The 19,935-nt window shown below is 43.3% G+C and overlaps 1 protein-coding gene across 4 annotated transcripts in view; it reads left to right on the top strand.

The window, feature by feature from the left end:
- Nucleotides 1-8,753: 8,753 nt before the first annotated feature.
- St6gal2 (ST6 beta-galactoside alpha-2,6-sialyltransferase 2) overlaps nucleotides 8,754-19,935 on the top strand; it is a 65,578-nt gene continuing 54,396 nt past the window's right edge. For 2 of the 4 annotated variants that reach the window (XM_075980256.1, XM_075980260.1), the window contains exon 1: nucleotides 8,754-8,871. The gene's annotated coding sequence lies outside the window, so the exon portion shown is untranslated. Of the gene's footprint in view, nucleotides 8,872-9,134; nucleotides 9,419-19,935 lie in introns of those variants that run through there. The other 2 variants (XM_075980257.1, XM_075980258.1) reach the window with 2 other exon arrangements.

The following is a 19,935-nucleotide window of genomic DNA, read 5'->3' on the forward strand; positions in this document are numbered from 1 at the left end:
GCATCCTCTCTGTTGTGTGGAAAAACACAAAAACCATCAGACAAAAACAACAAAAGTCTAGATTTTAGAGGGGATTGCCACATGCAGGAAAGTAAACGACCACCCTGGGTGTGTTGTCGAGGCTTAAAACTGACAGACAGGTGGAAGAGTTTCAGAGTGGAGGCAATGGGGGCTGATGACAGCCTGGTGGCCTGGAAGCTGTAGGGTGATGTCTAGAAGTGAGTGTCCTGTGTAACTCCTAAGGAGCATGTGTCTGCCTGTTTCTTACAAGGATTCAATGAAAGGGAATGAAAGCAAGTCCAGGGATGCCCTTTCTGTGACTCCAGATGTTACCCCTGAATAGGCTACAGAACTGACCACTGGCAAGCAATGGCTGGAACGGGTTAGTGATGGAACCTACCCTGTTCTATATAGTAAATCCCAGCACACATCCCTCCCACCTGCTCACTGGATTTTGGTATCTGCAATCTGGGCTTTCTCCCATCCTTCTAAGAACAGTGTCTCTTTATTGACGGTAACAATATTCTGCACTGGAGTGGGTGTTTTGACATCAACATCTTATTAAAAACTCTGAACCGCCCTAAGAAATGATGTTATTATTCTTACTTTACAAATGGGGAAATTGCTTCAGAGTTAAATGTCTTGTCTAGTTACTTGAACTATGTGAACCATGGAAACTCACATTTTATCCTGAGGTCTTTCAGAAAAAAAAAATTCCCCCAAGCATGTTGTGAATAGAGTAGAAAAAAACTTTTTATCTCCCCTAGGGAATAATACAAGCTACACCAAATGAAAGAAGAAACAATGTAGACAAAGAGGAAACAATGTATTGGAAGAAGAAAAAATGTGTCGAAAGAAGAAACAATGTATCAAAAGAAGGGTGGTGATGGACACCTTTAATCCCAGCACTCTGGAGGCTGAGATAGGTGGATCTCTGTGAGTTGGAGGCCAACCTGGTCTGCAGAGCGAGTTCCAGGACAGCCAGAGCTGTTTCATAGAGAAACCCTGTCTCAGTTTGGATGCTTATCTTACTAGAACTGGATGGAGGTGGGGGTTCCTTGGACTTTCCACAGGGCAGGGAACCCTGATTGCTCTTCGGGCTGTGGAGGGAGGGGGACTTGATTGGGGGAGGGGGAGGGAAATGGGAGGCTGTGGCGGGGAAGAGACAGAAATCTTTAATAAATAAATAAATTTTAAAAAAAAGAAAACAGAAAGTTGGTGACGATGTAATTGAATGAGGGGGCCATGTTATAACCTCACTAAGCAGCAGAACTTGCCAACCTTGTTCACGTGATTCCACCTCCTAAATGCTGGAATTAAAGGCATGCACCACCACCAAAAAAAAAAATCAAAGAAATAAAAATAATTTAAAAAAATTAGAGAGAGTGGACTGAAGAAGAAGCAACCTCAAAGTTAGCCCACATAAACTACCATTTCCCTGGGAACTGCACTTCACCGTGGTGAAAAGGGACAGAGGTTCTAGTCATCGAGTAAGCAAGTTAACATTACCCACTGTTGGGAGAAATATGAACAACAGCCTTCTCAATGTGCTGAGAGGAAAATGATTCTCTGGAGTGTTTCTGGCCCCAAAGTCTACTCTGTAGGCAAACAGGCTCAAACTGGGAATCGCTTAGAAAATGGTTTGAATTTTTTAAATATTCCAAGATCAGGTAAAACAGGTACACTGAGGAAAAGTCCCACATGAGAGGGAATAAAGAGACAGGAAATCGAGACATGAGAAGGTCTCCAGGGATGAATGCTTGAGAGATGGATGCTCTAATGACCTTGTCTGAACATTGTTTATCTAGTACTGGATTATCATGCTGAGCTTCATAGATATGGACAATTATTGCATATTTCTGTCTATTTATGGTGAGTGTGGTGGGGGGAGGAACTCTATCCTTAAGAACTACTAAAGAGTCTTTGGGGCAAAGGATCTTGATGCATACAGTTTATTTCCAACTGGACCAAGGAAAACTCTAAATAGAGAGGAGGTCTAAGTATGACAAACCACATGTATGGAGGCATCAATATTTCAGGAAATCTGGGTTACATTTTTCTATTAACATAATTTTATACGGGTAAAAAATAGCTTGCTAAATAACTACAGGAGTTAGCATTTTAAAAGCCCTGCAGCTTTAATAAACAGGGACCATTATTACTGTCATGCAATTAAGAAGTGACATGGCCATCTCTCTTTGGCCCTGGAGCCTGTACTTGTCCCTCATCTTTCACATCCTCACTTCATCTTTCAAACTGTTCAAAATCCAGTGAGATAATTCATGGGAAGGTATATATGAAGTATGAAATGCCAAGCCTTTGTGAGTGATGGGGAGCTCATGAGTGATCTCAGCTATTTCTGCTAAATGATTAGATGACCTTCATCCAGACCATGGAGTGGGTTGTCAAAGCTCAGAAAGTAGAACTGAGGGGTCAAGGACAGAGGCAAGTCATGTCTTCCAGTTTTCAGCTCTATCTTCTGGCCTTGGAACTGCAGAAGAGTTTAGCCTCTTTCTTTCTGACATGTTTCTCCATGCCTGTTTGGCGATGCTCCCTTACGCTGAGTTGTGACTCCACAGCTCTGCCGGTGGCTCGCTTCTGCAAGGTGAGAGCTGACTGGATGCTGGCAAGCCTAAAGGCCACCAGTAGCATCTGTGCATCATCATTCCCACAGCTGATGTTGCAGATGGCATCTCTCTTATGTCTGATGCCAAACTTATTTTCCTTCCCATCTGAAATACAGAAGGGAAGGTGGGGAGGGAGCCTCAGGTAGCCTAAGGACTTGGTACACCAAAATAGAGCCTCTAAGACTGTTTCTTCATAATGGGGATCTCTATTTGCTTAGCAATATTTCTAATACTTTTAAATTTTATTTATTTTTTGAAATTAAAATATGATTACAGTCTTTTCCCCTTCCCTTTTTTCCCTCCAACATTTCTTATATACCTACCCCTTTTCTCTCTGAGATTCATGACCTTATATCTTTTTTATTGTTCTTACTCACACATATGTGCATATGTATATGTATGAGTGTTTAAAAAATAACAAGAGCCGGGTGGTGGTGGGGCACACCTTTAATCCCAGCACTTGGGAGCCAGGGGCAGGCGGATCTCTGTGAGTTTGAGGCCAGCCTGGTCTACAGAGCGAGTGCCAGGACAGGATCCAACGCTACGGAGAAAGTTCTGTCTCAAAAAACCAAAAAAGTCCGGTTTTATCCCCTGCTTTTTCAGACCCGGGCCAGCTGGCCTTAGTGGGTTCCCCATAGAACATCCCCATTGTCTCAGTGTGTGGGTGCACCCCTCGCGGTCCTGAGTTCCTTGCTCGTGCTCTCTCTCCTTCTGCTCCTGATTTGGACCTTGACATTTCAGTCCGGTGCTCCAATGTGGGTCTCTGTCTCTGTCTCTTTTCATCGCCTGATGAAGGTTAATATTCAGGAGGATGCCTATATGTTTGTCTTTGGATTCACCTTCTTATTTAGCTTCTCTAGGATCACTAATTATAGGCTCAATGTCCTTTATTTGTGGCTAGAAACCAAATGTAAGTGAGTACATCCCATGTTCCTCTTTTTGGGTCTGGCTTACCTCACTCAGGATAGTGTTTTCTATTTCCATCCATTTGTATGCAAAGTTCAAGAAGTCCTTGTTTTTTACTGCTGAGTAGCTCTAATATGAAAAAGCAGAGGATAAAACCGGACTTGCTGAACATAGCAGAAAATGAGGACTACTGAGAACTCAAGAACAATGGCAATGGGTTTTTGATCCTACTGCACGTACTGGCTTTGTGGAAGCCCAGGCAGTTTGGATGCTCACCTTACTAGACCTGGATGGAGATGGGTGGTCCTTGGACTTCCCACAGGTCAGGGAACCCTGATTGCTCTTCGAGCTGATGAGGGAGGGGGAGGGAAATGGGAGGCGGTGGCAGGGAGGACGCAGAAATATTTAATAAATAAATAAATTAAATAAAAAAAGGAAAAGATCAAGAAAAAAAAAGAAAAACCAAAAAAAAACAAAAACCAAGAGCAAGCTCCAAAACTACAGAGAAACCCTGTCTTGAAAAATAAAAAAAATTAATAACAATGTATGTAAAAGCACACATTTTTTGGCTGTATTCCTAAATAGATAGCTACAACCTGCTCAGTTTATACAGTGTTGCATGTGTTTGTGTTTGTGTGTGTGTGTGTGTGTGTGCGCGCGCGTGCGTGTGCATGTGTGTGTGATTTCATGGTTGACCACTTGTTACTGAATAATCAATCTGGACATTCTCCCTTGGGAAAGCCTGTTCCTCCTGATATCAGCATTCCTTAGTTGCCTGTCATTCTTTGTCTAGATTGGAGACTACATGAGATTTTACCATTTCATGTTCACATGTGTACTGGTGGTTCTTTAGGTAGCCACGCTGGTAAGACTTCATGGGTATAGCTTCTCTAATATTTCTGAGAGAGACAGTCTTACAGCAAACTTCCTGTGCCTCTAGATCTCACAATCTTTCTGCCCACCTCTTCTGCAATGATTCTGAGTCTGAGGTACAAGAACTGTATTGTAGATGTATCTGTTGAGGTTGGGTACCCTATGGTCTCTTTTTCTCTACATATTTATATGATGCCGTTTTCTAAAATGGTGTTTTTCTTTGATGAAGGCTGAGTCCTATATTTATCTGTTAGTATAAGGATAAGTATTTAGAGTGTAATTAAAGGGATTGCGGTGATTTAGTAAAGTGACAATTGTAGGCTACTTCCAAGATTCATAATATCATTGCTTCTGGCAGTTGGCTAGATTTCCAGTACTAGGTGTGATTTCAGTCTAAGTGGTCTTAATTTTTCTTTTCGTTTTCTCCTTCCTTCCTTCATTCATTCATTCTTTTCTTCCTCTTCTTCCTCCTCCTCCTCTTCTCCTTTTCTTCCTCCTCCTCCTCCTCCTTCTTCTTCTTTCTTCTTCTTCTTCTTCCACACTGAGCAAAGACATTGCAAAAGGTACTAGAAGATGAAAAGGCCTTGCATGCTCATGGATTGGTAGAATTAATATCATGAAAATGGCCGCCTTACCAAAAGCAATCTACTGATTCAGTAGAAGCCCAATCAAAATCCCAATGCAATTCTTCACAGAAATTGGAGACATTGTCTTAAATTTCAAGCAAAAGACAAGAGACCATGAATAGGCAAACGATCTGAAACAATAAGAAGCTGCTGGAGGCATTATCATTCCAGATTCCAAGTTATACTACAGAGCTCCAGTAATACAAACAGCATCGTAGTGGCATAGAAACAGACTCATTGGTCAATGAGTAGGAATTAAAGGCTCATATCTAAGCCCAAACTCACACAGCCACTTGGTTTTAAACAAAGAGTTCAACAATGCATACTGGAGGAAAGGCAGCACCTTCCACAAATGGTACCAGTCAAGCAAAATGGCTATCTGTAGAAGAATAAAACAAGAACCTACTCTCACAAATCTCAACCTCACGGGGTATCAGTACCAGACACACTGCATCTGATAAGGAAGAAATAGGAAAACTACTTGAACTCACTAGCACAGGAAAGGACTTTCTCAACAGGACTCGATAGTGTAAGTATTAACATCAGTAACTGAGAAATGGAACCAAACAGAACTGAAATGCTTCTGTCCAGCAAAGAATAGCATTTTCCTAGAGAAGCAGCATCCTAACAAAGAGGAAAAAGTTGTTACCAACTATGCAATTTACAAACACTATCCGGAACATATAAAGAACTGTAAAACTGAAAAATCAAGAAAGCAAAGAACCTAATCAAAAATTGGACAGAGAACAAAGCTGGGCTTTCTCAAAAGATGAAATACAAATGACTGAGAAATAGTTTCTTTTTTAAGTGTTCAATGTGTTTAGCCATGAGATAATTGCAAATAAAAACTACGTTTGATTTCATCTTATTCCATTCAGAATGACTAAGGTTAAAAAAAATGATAAGATGCTGGTGTGGATATAAACAGCCTAGATATCCATCCAAGCGGTGAATGGATCATTAAATGTGGAACATTTACACAATGGACTATTACTCAGCTGTTAAGAAAAAAGAAGTTATGAATTCAAAAGGTAGTGGATGGAGCTCACACAATCATCCTGCGTGAGGAAATATAGACATAAAAAATCTGAATTGTGGATGCTAGCTTTAAATCTTTAGATATATATACTTCATTTGAAATATCCATAGAGGTCAGAGAATTAGTAAAGGGTCTTGGGATTTAGGGGAAAATATTGAAGGAAAAGAAGAAAGAACATGTTGCTATAAGAAAAGGAATCAGAATAAAGGAACAGGAAGGGTTAAATGGGGTGGGAGATGGGAGGATAGTGGAGAGAAGGGAATGGGGGAGGGATAATTAACCCTAAGAACCTCATGAAAACCCATCACTGCAAAGTCCTCCTGTAATTTAAACACACACTTATCTAAAAAAGAGCTTGAAGAGAGTGACCCTATAATGGGGCCACAATTCCCCTCCTAGACTCCACCAACTAATAAGGAAAAACTCCAACGCCAAGAATGGGTTTCCTCTTTAGGAGTTCTTGCTTACTTAGTGAAGTCCCATAGACCCTTAATGTTACAGTTTGTTTTCCCCTCCACTGCTCTTGGTTCCAGTCCAGAACTTGATGCTAAGCCCCTATTGATGAAGACACCACCTACCTGAATCACAAAACATGTACAAATCAAGCCGGTACTGAACTGTGCTTCAAGAGCATAGCAGGAGTACCGGGCAAGTGGGGGTTAGGACAAAGATAATGGAGGAACCCTGAATTTAACAGAGAACAGAGATGCAAGTTAGTATAAACATATACAGTAAGTTGATTTTAAAATAATTCCAGGCTGAAACTGGAATATTATAGAATCAGCAGAGTTCTGCAGTTGACCAAAAAAAAAAAAAAAGTCTTCTCCTGTTTGGGGTTCCTTTGAGCAGAGCAACATGTGAAAATATTTCATTCATTCACCATTACCCTCCGACTGAAGCCAGCATCAACATACAGCCTTCTTCATACAGACTGCCTTTATGAATTGCTTGGGAAGCTACAGGTTTTCGGATATGCCCCCATCATTTTCAACGAACCATCAATAATAAACTAAACCCACTTCAATTTCTACAACAGAAACTTGCATATTTATTGCAAGCTGGGTAGTTTGTCTACAGGCACAAAGTTCCTTGTTTTCTGGGCAGCATATTTAGCATTTTGTTTTGTTTTTTAAAAAGGTAGTCACAGAGCCTCAACTTTGGCAGCATTTCTGTGAAAACAGCAACATAGATGTGGGTAAAACCTAATGGCAGTCTGAAAGGAATATGATAAGTTTTTTTTTAATTTTGCACCAAAACATTTTAATAATGCTACTATCATTTTTTATTACTTGAATTGACTTGCTGTTGGCTTTAAGCACTAGCACATAATACACATCTTGATGGTACTTCCATGTGTCCCCATTACATAGAAGACAGCTTAGAGCCACAGTTTACATCACCCTGGTGTCCCGAAGAGTCCATTGTGGCGACTAGTGGGGGAGGATCAGAGCACAAAATTAGCTACATCATATGATCATATGTATTTCATTTGTATAAGATGCGGTTATTTATCTGAGTGACACATCGTCCCTTCAGGCAGTTCCTAGAAATTCTATACGTCAGGAAAAGTTAATAACTGCGGAAACCCAAGTAAACATCTCCCCACTACACTTGATCCCACACAGTGCGTTTTACCCTGGGGGTTTTAGTTCAATTGCTGTGATTTTTTTTTTGTCTGTAAACTTTTGGATTGAGTTTTGCTCATCGGTCGTGGTGTCTACTCCCAAACACATGGTTGGCACTAAAGAAATCGACGAGAGAAACTTTAAAACAATTCATTCAGTGGGGGAAAAAAAAAATGTCTCCAAAATGCTCATCCCTGCAAGGACCCAGAGTTTGGGAGCATGGGATTGATCTGACTGACCTCAGTCCAGCCATGGACAATCAGCAATGAGTCTTGTTCTCCCAGGACCCCTTGCACTTGCCCTTTTCTAACTCTGCGAGAGAACTCACAGGGAAACACCCACAACCAAGGGGGCCAAAGTTCACAGAAATATGTTTACCCGCAACCCGGGACAGCTGTGGCTGGCTTTGGAGACGAGGAGGGCCTCAGTGACAAATGGACATTCCGCACGTGAGCAGACCGACACACCCGGTCTGCGGCTCCCGCAGCCCAGCTCTAGGTCACCCCTGCGCCCCATGGGCAGTCCCGAGAGTCTGAGAGGCGAGAACTTGGCCACCCCTCCAAGAGTTGGACCGGCTTGTGTTGGTGGACAAGTGGGGAGCTCTGAATGAAAGGCGACCGGTTCCCAATTCCGTCCTGCACAGCAGGGTGCCTCTCTGTAGAGGCAAGAGTGAAAAGGCAGGCGGCTTGAGCCGGCCTGAGACTGAACAAAGGGAGCCAGCGGCCCAAAGGATGCTATGCTCCCCGTGCCCCACCCAGCGGGCCAGGGCGCTGCCTCGCGTGCAGGTAGCCGGTTTTTCGCTCTGCAGAAAGCTGTGTTCGAGGCCAGCACACAAAGACTCACTTCCTTGGGGCCAGCCTCCCAGACTGCCCTGCCCACTCGTGGCCAGTAGCATTCCTGCGGTCACCACCTGGACCCTTGCGCCCCCGGGTGCCAGGTACTGGGGAGCAGAGGCCGTGCGGGGAGCCCTCGGAGCCGCTTGCCTGGTGGAGGCGGTGGCTGGGATTAGCACGCCTTTTTAGGCAGCCGCGCCGCCCCACACAGCAGAGTCTGCAATCGCTGTGCGAGAGGCAGGCTCTGCGTCGCTGGAGCGTCCCCGCCTGCTCGGGCCGGGCAAGCTGCTGGCTGGGGTTGCGCGCGGGAGGCCGAGCAACTTCCCGGCGCCCAGCCGCTAGGTGAGCCCAGACAGAAGACCGGAACCGGGAGGGCTGGGGTGCAAGGGGCTCCGGGGCGGGACAGCCTCCGATCGCGGGCCCACGGGGCCATCAGCAACCGTGCCACAGCAGCGCGGGTTGGAACAATGAGGCGCGCGGCGCGGGGCTGAGCTCAGCCACGCATTGGCTGGGAGGCCGAGCTGTGGCGGGCGGCGACGCGATCGCGCGCTGCCGGATAGGGGACCACGCCAGCACGGGGTCGCCTGAGCCCCCAGCGAGGCCGCGCTTCCCTGGGCGTCCCTGTGAGTGTGGGAGCGCGTTGTGCGCGCGCCCGCCAGTCCGCCCGCGTGGCTGCCGGGGAATAAAATGTGACACGCACGAGTCTGACTTCGGCGCAGAGCACAGGCGTGGGGACAAGGTGAGTGAGTAGCTCACGAGTGTGCAGGATCTGCGACCCGCCAGTGTCCTGTTGAAATCTTGCTGGTGCGCTGAGCTACTACTCAGAGTTAGATGAGCTCAGCTACCAGAAGCCAGCGCTGTGCGGGGAGAACAGGGCACTCCGAAGAGGGTGAGCAAAAGAAGGCTTGCGCTTTGGGGACAGGTGGACACAGTCCACTCTGGACATCTGAAATTGTGCATTGGTTTGATTTGATGTGATTTGGCTGTGAAAGAAAGTGGAGACTTTTATCAAATTCCCTGACATCTTCTTACAAATTAGTGCACTTACAGCTTAGAGAGCATCCTGATTTTTTTTTCTTCTTCTTCTGTGTGGCTATAATGTTTAGGTGCAGAGGGATCTTCGGGAGCCCCCTCCCCCGCCAAAGTCAGTGTTAATTCCTTGTGCTCTTAGCTGGCGAAAACTCCGTGTTTGGGTTGTTTTACTTCCCACCATGTAGGGAGGTTATGTGATGAATTCTTCTTAAGAAGAAATGTGACATCTGTCTCCTTTGGACCTGATAGCACTGGTGCTGTGGGACCAGTGAAGGTAAACGCATGGTTCGACGCAAATGAGGCTTTCCAAAGAGAGCTGAATAGTGTGTTTGGAAAAGCTGTGCTTTCCAGGAATTTAAATGAGACTTTTGTGATTGCCTTTCAGCGTCTCCCCCTGTGTTTCTTGGGGCAGAACTTCCGAAGCAGTGTGGGAATCCAAAAGCACTGTGGGGTGAGAAGCTATGTGTACATGGATTTTGGTAAACTTTAGGGGAGACGGTGGGAGGTGGGTCCTGCTGAAAATTTGATGGTCGTATTTGGTAGAAATCATTGTCGTTTGGATTACTGAGCATTCTGTGGTCCTCCGGCAGACTGCCTTTCTGGGTGAGGAGACTCCTAGGGTGACTTAAATACTGCACTTTCTGCACACAAAAAGAAAAAAGAACAAGCAGAAGTTAGCTTTTCAATCTTTATTTTTCATGAAAGTTACTTTAAGTTATAGTTGACTTAAAATTTCTGATCAGTACTTTTACCATTTTGAAATACAGTGTATGTCTCGGGGAGAATTTTAGTAGCAGAGTGTTGGGGTGGTAAATTTGGGGTAACTTCCTTTCAAAGGAAAAGCAACGTGTGGCCATTTAGCTACTTTTTCCATTACTATTTTTCTGGAACTGCCAACCAATTTTCTCCCCTATTTTGTTCTAATATCAGAAAAACTGTCAGCAGTGGTAGTTGGATATTGCAACTGAAAAAAGAAAATAAAAATAATAGATGATTGGGTTCTGAATTTTACAAGTTTGGGGTGGGGAAGGGCTCATACATGCAGAAGTTCTAGATATGCTTCGCAGGGCCAATAGAAATTGGAGCAGGCTGCATCCCTTTTTGCTCATTCAAATTGATGCTTCCTTGGTTTTGAACTAAATCTTCTTAGAGATTTTGGCATGGGTCCTCTCCTGACAGAGCTACGAGCTCCATGGTTTAGGATGCTGGAGGTGTGCACAATTTAGAATTAAGGTAAGGATGAAGACACACACCTGGAGGACCTGGGCAGAGAGACTTTAATATCTGGAAATGTGTGAATGATGGATTCTGCAGAAAGGGACAGTCATCTGTGCTTGGTTCTGACTATGAAAACTAAGAGGGGATGGATGTGAGTTTCTGAGTGCAGCCGAGGCAGCTGCCAGGACAGATCAGATAGAGTCCTGGTTGCTGAGGTAGCTTATACATATGTCCTTGGATCTAGGGCTCCTCCTCTTCTTCCTCCTCCTCCACCCTCTTCTTGATCCTCCTTCTTCTGAGATGATTTTCTTCCTGAGCAGATCTCTTGCTTATATATGCTAACGGAACTCTTATCCTCTAGTGCAGAATGTATCTACTTATTTCTTTATAAGCCATGGCACACTAGGCCCGGAGTAGCCCCTGCTTAGATAAATATGTCTCAGAGCAACTTGCAGACATTTATCCCTTGGGAAATTCTTAATTAATCTGCAACTCTGCTGCCTGGTTTCTGATACTCTGAATAAAAATATCTTGTGCATCGTAATAGGATGCCTTGTCTTAAACATGGATTTCTCTTTAAGCATGCTATATTATGGTACTCCCTATCTCTTCCTCCTTTGGAGTATTCTGGAGTACGACCTTAAATTTTAATTGCTTAAATTAATGTTTTATTCAACTTGCTCAAATGTATAAGCAAAACAGAGTTCTTTTGGTGTTAAGTTTTAATTGTTTTAAGCCCTAAAACTGGAAACTCATGCTTTACCAAAGATGAGAATCACGTAAGTATAAAAGAAACAGTTGCATGGAATCGGGCACTGATTTTGGAATCAGACGAGAGCAGGTGCCCATTTACACAGACATTTTCACTGTTTTTAGCACTAACTATTGCTATCAGTGCCAAGGACTAAATGGGCTATGGATGATAACCAGCTACTCTTAGCAAATTAACATACCTTCAGTTTCATAAAACTGTTGTTCCTTTTTTTGGAAAGCCCATCATGTCCCCCTTTTGAGAGATTTGTTTATCACGTTAAGTGTAGAAACTACAGCGTGGGGGGATGGATTTATTAGGTCTCTTATCAAATCTGAAGTTTATTATGATCTGAAATGCCCAGAACCCCCTGAGTGGCTAGGGAACAGCTGCAGTGTGGAATATGTGCCTGGAACTTACTCAGTGTGCATGTGGCATACATTAAAAGAGGCACTAGACTGTCCTTGGAGCTTGCGGGGCTCAAGATCTGGTCCAGCACTGCCAAGGACCCTAGCCTGGCCACAGGATAAAAGCTGGGTCTCAGCAGTGTCAGCCATCATGTGCATTCCACAGCCCCCCAAAACCAAGGGCTTCCTGGTGTGCAAGGATGGGGGGCAGAGGGTGGCTTTGTGATAGGAAATGACACCTGAGGCGTGTCCCCCCACTCTTGAGCATGCTGTCTCTACACATCTGTGCTAAGCCTGTCCTGCCTCCTGCTGTCTCCTCTGTTCCTCCTTAGGAAAGGAAAGAATCCCAAATTCAAGGTAAGATTTGGTTCTAGAGAGATGGAAGAGTCTGCTGAAGACTGGGTTTACAATTCTTGCAATGGGATTTCCTGAAAAAGAAACTGATCAAGAAGTCTGGTGGTTGTGACTTATTCTGGGGGAAGTCTCCCTGCACCAGAGTTCAGTTCCCAGGGCTGGTAAGGAAAAACAGGGACCAAATCTACTCCAAGCTGACTTCTGGTTCTGGATTCTTAAGATCAATAATTTAATGTTCTGATGTACTTAAAATTGATTTGCCCTGCTGTCCCTGGAGAAGGTAGCAATTCAAAGAATAATAATAGCAACTGATTTGCAGGTACTGTGCACCACACCCTGCCATTTGCTTTGCATAGATTATTTGAGTACACTTTAGCCATAAGCCTAGGAAGTATTATTACCCTATTTTAACAGTGAGAACACTGAGTCTCAGAGAAGTGAAATGTCCTGGCAAAGCTGGGGCGTTTGCCTAGAGCTGATGTTGTTGGGCTGAACTCTGCTCTACAGAGAAGCATCACCTTGTCTGGCCAGAGATTGCTGAGACCGACCATAAGCTACCACCTCCTCCAGTGCTTGAGCTGCTGGGTGGGGCAGATACACCAGTGTGAAGGGGAAGGCAGGAGCCCTCAGAGACCCTGCAAGAAGAAAGAAATTTTTGAGCATTTTTAAATGGACTATGGCATTTTAAGAACCCAGACAAGCAGGATTAGAATGAAACCCTGCCTTACATGAAGGTCACCACGTTGAGCGGAAATTTCAAAGAAAGATTTGGGCTGAGATTGGAGAAAAGGGTGCTGCTGCTTTGACTTATTTAGAAGTATATTGGTGAAAGCTCAGAGGGTTCACCATGTGCAGAAGCTGCCATCTTGATGATTGGCCTCTGCTTTCCTCAACTTCATTGTTCACACATTGAGTTCCTTTCAGTGCTGCTTCTAGTCTGAGCCCGCGAGCAAAATACTTTATTAAATTTCAAACAATTGGTTTTGCCTAATTGAATTATACAGATTTTTTGAAGTCAAGATTCTTGCTGTGGTTTCTAAAATGACTTGACTTTAAATTAAACTCTGAAAAGGTGAACCTCTTAGGCAACCCGATTACTTTATTGTTTAGGGATAAAGCTGAGAAGCAACTTCCTTGAAAGCAAGGTAGTTAGGATGATTTTTATGAATGACAGTATATGGCTGGAGGTGAAAACTTAGTTAGCATGGGATTTGCTCATGTTGCTTCTCTCAAGTGAAAAATCAATCTGTAATGTGTGATTAAATGAATGAATTCATTTTTGCTATTGAGGAGGGAGCCAACTATGTAAACTACGTTTTAAATTTCAAAAATCTTATTAGCTTTGCCATGTGAAGCTGGGCATGATGATAAACACTTGAAATTCCAAGCCAACCTGGGCTACCTAACGTCCTACTGGGGAAAGGGTGGAAAAGAAGAAAGAGAAAAGTTTTTATATGAGAAAAAGTGGACTGCCTTTAAATAGACATATATTTTCACACACACACACACGCACACAGGAAAACATGAGGAATAAGTTCTTGATTCCTATCTTAAACTGACAATTAGGAGCCAGGCGGTGGTGGCGCACGCCTTTAATTTCAGCACTTGGGAGGCAGAGGCAGGCAGATCTCTGTGAGTTTGAGGCCAGCCTGGTCTACAAGAGCTAGTTCCAGGACAGTAACCAAAAGCTACGGAGAAACCCTGTCTCGAAAATCAAAAAAAAAAAAAAACCTCTGACAATTAGGAATGAGAACTGAATCAGGGTATTTGGCCTGGGATTTTACCATGGTTAAACAACTAATCAGGACTAAAATGCAGCCCTTCTTGCTGAGAAAATATTCTTTTTCTGGTATAAATTATCTCAGACCTTACATGTGGCTTATGGGAACTTACCCAAATGGGAAGGGTTTAGAGAACCTTCAATTTCTTATCAGTAGAACCTATGTGGAAGCAAATGTATTAATTTATGTTTCTGTGTATTTGTGGGGCACATGTCTGTAGTATCCTTAACAGCCATCAGCATCTTTGGTGGTTTTTCCAACTGCTCTTGGCTGAAGAGACTAACTCTGAAGAGGCCCTGGGCAGGGCACCCAGTGGAGTGTCCTCAGACTGAAGACGTGACCACTGTCCCTTAGAAGCAATTTCCCCAGGTGACAGACTGAGCCACTTGTTTCAGATCAATGTGAAGTTGGGAAAACAATGTAGGTGACTCAGCCTCTCTGCCAGGGAATACAATGCTGTTTGAAGTCATCCTGAATTGATGTCTTTTATCTCCCTGTAGCTGATAGCAGGTTAAAGAATTTAAAACACTAAGCCCAAGGCTTTTGTTCTTAATATACTATACTTCCCAATTCTCAAAGGAATTTTTTTTGAGTATAATTTGTGAGTAAATGGCACGCGGGTCAGGGTTAACGTTTTTTAAAACTCTGTCTATCTGTAATACGAATGTGATTATTTGTGGGTATATAATTTCCATTCCTCAAAGGGAACCCCCACTTGACTCATGTATAATTAACAGTTGTTCTGCTTTCGTTTAGAAAATAAGTAGAGAGGAGATTTGAACTCATTGAGTCATTTGCCCAGCCTAATAAGGTTGGCCCTCTGCATCCATGGATCCTACACAAACAATTTGGACCAACTGCAGTCAGTGTGGAATCACTTCATAAAACTGCATCTATTCTGAACGTATCTGGGCTTCTTGGCATCATTTATAAATGACTCGCAATAACACAACATGCATCTTCTGGAGTGAGTGGCCGTGTGTAGTGTCTGTGCATGTGTTGCCCTTTGATATGTGGCACCTGGGTACCCGGGTGGTCTTAAATCAGTGGTTCTCAACCTTCCTAATGCTGTTACCTTTAATACAGTTCCTCATGCTGTAGTGACCCCAGCCATAAAACTATTCTCATTGCTGCTTCCTAACTGTAGTTTTGCTACTGCTATGAACTGTAATAATGTAAATACCTGTGTTTCCTGATGGTCTTAGGTGACCCCTGCAAAAGGGCCATTTGACCCCAAAGAAGTCATGATCCACATGTTGAGAACAACTGTCTGAGAGCAGATCCTGCAGTTCCTACATCATAATAACAGTAGCGATGCCTTTAAAGAAACTATTTTATTAATCATTTGAGGTGAGGGAGTTTCAAACACTCAGTCGTATGGAGAGCAGATACCCACTTGGAGTCCTGTAAACAACGTGACCTATGTGCTTCATTCTACTCTTTGAACCCTGGAGTTAAAACATACGACACTATATTAAAATTACACCCTAGCAATACATCGTCTGATAGAAGAGAAGCTTTAGTACACATTACATAATATTCCTCTCTTCGAGCAGTTAAAACAAACCTCCCCCAAGGTGTTTGTGCTGTTTCTAGATGGTGTGCTTAACCCAGCTGTTATGTAGAACTGATTGCGCTTAACTGTTGTATTGGTGAGCGGTGTGCCTGTTGTGTTAGCAAGATTGACATATTTTATTCCAAATCTCCATGTATAGATTCAGTCGAACTGAATAGAGTCAGTTCGACTGAATCTACATGGTACTTAGCATGATAGATGCTGAATAGGGCATGATATTGAAACTTATAAAAGAGTCACCCTCTGAGTGATTTGCACAGTGTTCCAGGAAATAACCCACGTGGTGCCCGAGAAGTAACCCTTAGGTGCTGGCTCTGTGGATGCTGCAAAGGACAGCCAGGTCCTGTGCCAAGTGCCAGGTTTCTGCTTCATCCAGACAGCAAGCTCTCTTTGAGAAGCCATTGGTAAGAGGGGTCTTCCTTGCCAAGCTAGATGGCATACCTATAGTGATTAATTTGCTTCTTCAGGTCCACATTCCCCATGAATCCAGGTCTTCTTCCCTCCCAAATAGCAATTTAAATTGTATATAGGATAAGAGGTGGGTATGCATCAATACTTCAGGAAACTCATGCACATTTTTAGTTATTTGCTTAAAATTTTTTAGTATTGCAAGTACATAAGGTTTGGCAGTTTCAGTAAAGCATTTAAACACACCTTTTGTAGGACCCAAGACCTTGGTCGGTATGTAGTGCTCACAGCCTTTCTATAACAGGCATAATATTTGCAAAAATCTACATACATTATCCATGTGTCCTTTAAATCATTTCAGATGACATGCACATAATAAAGATAGTTATAATGCATATATTAAGGCAAACAAGAAAACCTATTGTGTTCAATATATCTGCAGCCTTTGGTGGGGGAGAGTAAGGGATCTTTTTTATGCACAGTTTCTCGCATATGCAGATCTAGAGACGTTGGCTCAAAAGGGCCCTAGAGTCCTTGGCCCAAGAGGGCGCGTTGCACTGTCTGGCTTTTCTCAGAGCTATAAAGTATCGCTACATTAGGAAAAATTAAATATTTTTCCAGTGCCACCTGTGCCGGAATTATAAATACACCATTTTGTGACTGTTCACGAGCAGGATATGTTTGTAGAAAACATAGAGAAACAGATGCTGTCAGGTCATCAAGCCTTCTTTTGTCCTCTCTCTATCACTGTCCCCAATGTCTCTGATGGGTTTCTATTCCTGATTACATTAGATTTAATCAAAACTAACTTATTTTCTTATAGAATTAAAGTAAAGTAGGAATAGAAGTATTTGGTTGAACATTTCTGAAGTTGTTCGTCATGGAAACTTTTGTACAGAGAGCTAACCACTCTAGAATTGTTTCTGCCGCAAGAGCTTAGTTTTGTCATTGGGTCAACACCCTAGGATTTTCCTTTTTGTTGACTGCAGACATGTCTCAGAAGTAATTTTTAGAGAATTCTAAAAGCTACCCTGTTGTGTTTCAAATCATGAAGACAAAGTGCAGAGCAAAAACACAGTCCATGAAATGTTTACTTCCAACTGAATTTATGTCATATGAATTGTAAATTTGGGGTAATTTAATATTGGCAAATGGATATCGATACGTAGATAGTTATAAGGGCGATTTTGCACAACCTAGATTTCTTAGGAAATATGGTAGAAAAAGTAGCGCAGCTGGAGGAGTCAAGTGGGACCAATTCTTTGGCACTATTACCTTCTTAAAGAGGTGTGCCTTACAATGTGGAAATAAGGAGAGATTTTGAAACTCTGGTCTAGACAGTTCCATGATATTACCTACCTTGTACTAGAATGTGAGGAGCAAGAGAGACCTTTCTACTTTTCGGAAAAGGAAAAGGCAGTTTTCTCCCAAAGGTAGAAAGACGCCTGGAAATTTTGTAGCAAGGGAAAGATGGAATGTGTGACTGGAGAGATGGCTCAGTGGCAGAGAACACTTGCTGCCCTCGCAGTTTCCCTGAGTTTGGTTACTAGCACCAATACTGTAAGTAAGGCCCCCAGCCACCTGTAACTCCAGCCCCAGAAAACCCAGTGTACTCTTGTGGCCTCTTTAGGCATTTGCACACATGTAGTGCGCATGTAAACACTTAGGCACACACATGCACATGAAGAAAAATAGAAAATTGTGAAAACACAGAAAGCAAATGTAATTTAGGCGGTAAGAATAACAGGCAGACTGTTTAATAAAGGTGAGGGTACTTAGATTATGTTGTATGAGCTCGGTATTCTCCTAAAGCCCAAGCTGGCTCACATCCAAAGCCAGCTGCAGGTGCTGATGTTGAGCCAGACCCAAGGCAGAAAACCCTGCATGCAGGGAGGCTCTGTGGCCACCTCCTGAGGAGGATGCTGTGTCTGCTACTTGCTTCCAGCAACTTTAGCTTCACCACAGCATGCCCTGGGCAAGAACTATTTGGGGCCTACAGAATAAGTGGTTTTGCCCCCTGTGTTAGCCAAGCCCCTTTCCTATTCTAGACAGTGGCTTTTAAGGTTTCGGGAGGGTGACTGTCTCAGGGTCTCATATCCTTTAAGGAAAACATCAAACATAAATGCTCCCCTATTTACAAATTATGAATCTATGCTGCTTCTCATTCTCTCCAATCTTTTAAGAATGCTTGTCCATCTATTTTTTATTTCTGCATGCTTATAGGGCACACTGGGGTTATGCTGATACACGTATGCATTTAAACATTTATCTCTTTTGTTTGCTTAGTGTCCCCTCCCCCCCCCCCCCCCGTTTTACATCTGTCTATATTCTGTTCTGGCCGAATTACCTTATCATGTGACTTCCTGTCTTCCTTAGATATCCCAGCTGTTTTCCATGACATGTAAGTTCAGACCTCTGATCTTGAGTATCAGTGTAAAGTGATTCAGGATTGGGTCAGTTCATGGTCTCATTCTGGTTTCAGGCTATTTTCTCTACTTTTTAATTCTCAATAACCCTGGTCATTTCATATTTCCTCTCCCTAATCCCAACACCCAGCAGTTTTTCCCAACACACACACACACACACACACACACAGAGAGAGAGAGAGAGAGAGAGAGAGAGAGAGAGAGAGAGAGAGAGGTGCAAAGAGAATGAGAGAGAGAGAGAGTTAGAGAGAGGGTTAGTTTATCGTTTTTCTGTTGATACATTTACCACTTACAAGTGCTTCCGCCCCCCCTCCCTTTCTTGGCCAGAAGTAAGAATCTGTGTCCCAGCTACATAGCCCATGGTGTACATGATACTCAACTCAATAGGTGCTTCATGAACGCTGCTTGAATGAGTAGTTCTAAGAATCATACGACACTGAAATAAGGGCTCCTAAAATGCGAGGTCTAAAAATGGAAGGGACTCGGCAATATACATTGCTCCTCTTATTTCAAGTCAAATCTCCATGGATGTTGTTCCCCACTTAAACAGAGTAAAAGCGATGGGCCCAAGACCAGATGGATCCTTTTGAATATCGGTTATCTTGTGCTTGGAGTTTCTGTTAATCATTTTGGAGAGCCACGTTCATTGGCAATGTTGTGAAATCAGCATTAAACCATTCAACCTTAAAATTTTTGTGACAATTGAGAACCTCAAAGAGAAACCTGAAATGCGCATTCATTTCTGTAATTGTTACAAATAAGGTTGAACAGCTTTGTTTCTTTCTTCAGCAGCCCATTCAGAACTGAAGGACAGGAGAAACCGGCAAATAATTAGGACATAAATTGGGTAGGGATCTGTCTGTGGAGGATTTATGAAGGCACATCGTCGGGGATTCATAAATGCTGTATTAAATCCTAACAATTAGGATGGCACACAGTACCAACACCTGGCAAAGATAATAAGGCAGCATTAGTGCAAATGGGCTCAGCAGTGTTTTGTTAGTAGGCTGCGTGTTTAATTCTTCCTGCCCAAGTACCATCCACGAAGAGGTATTAGAATATGGGAATATTGCTTTCAGATTCCTGAAGGATTATATACGTGCAGGACCTTGACCCTGAGTTCAGTCTAACCCCAACTACAGGTCAGAAATCTGACACATCTTTAGCCTACAGCCTGTGGATGTGCTGTGATGTCCCCTCACACACACACACACACACACACACAGAGAGAGAGAGAGAGAGAGAGATCCAAATGCACAGCTCTGATCTTATTCTGCCAATGCTTCCTGCTGGAGCCAGTTATGGTGATGAGAGTCTAAGTCAAGGGTCAGTGTATACCAGCACCGGTCACTGGACACCACCATGGCCCATCAGAGTCTGTCAGGAGCTCTCTGTGTATCTTCAGCGTATCTTCCTGGACTCCCACATCTGTGAGTCCTAAGCGCTCTACCTT

This window comes from Microtus pennsylvanicus, chromosome 7 (assembly GCF_037038515.1).
Source record: "Microtus pennsylvanicus isolate mMicPen1 chromosome 7, mMicPen1.hap1, whole genome shotgun sequence".
Classification (NCBI taxonomy): domain Eukaryota; kingdom Metazoa; phylum Chordata; class Mammalia; order Rodentia; family Cricetidae; genus Microtus; species Microtus pennsylvanicus.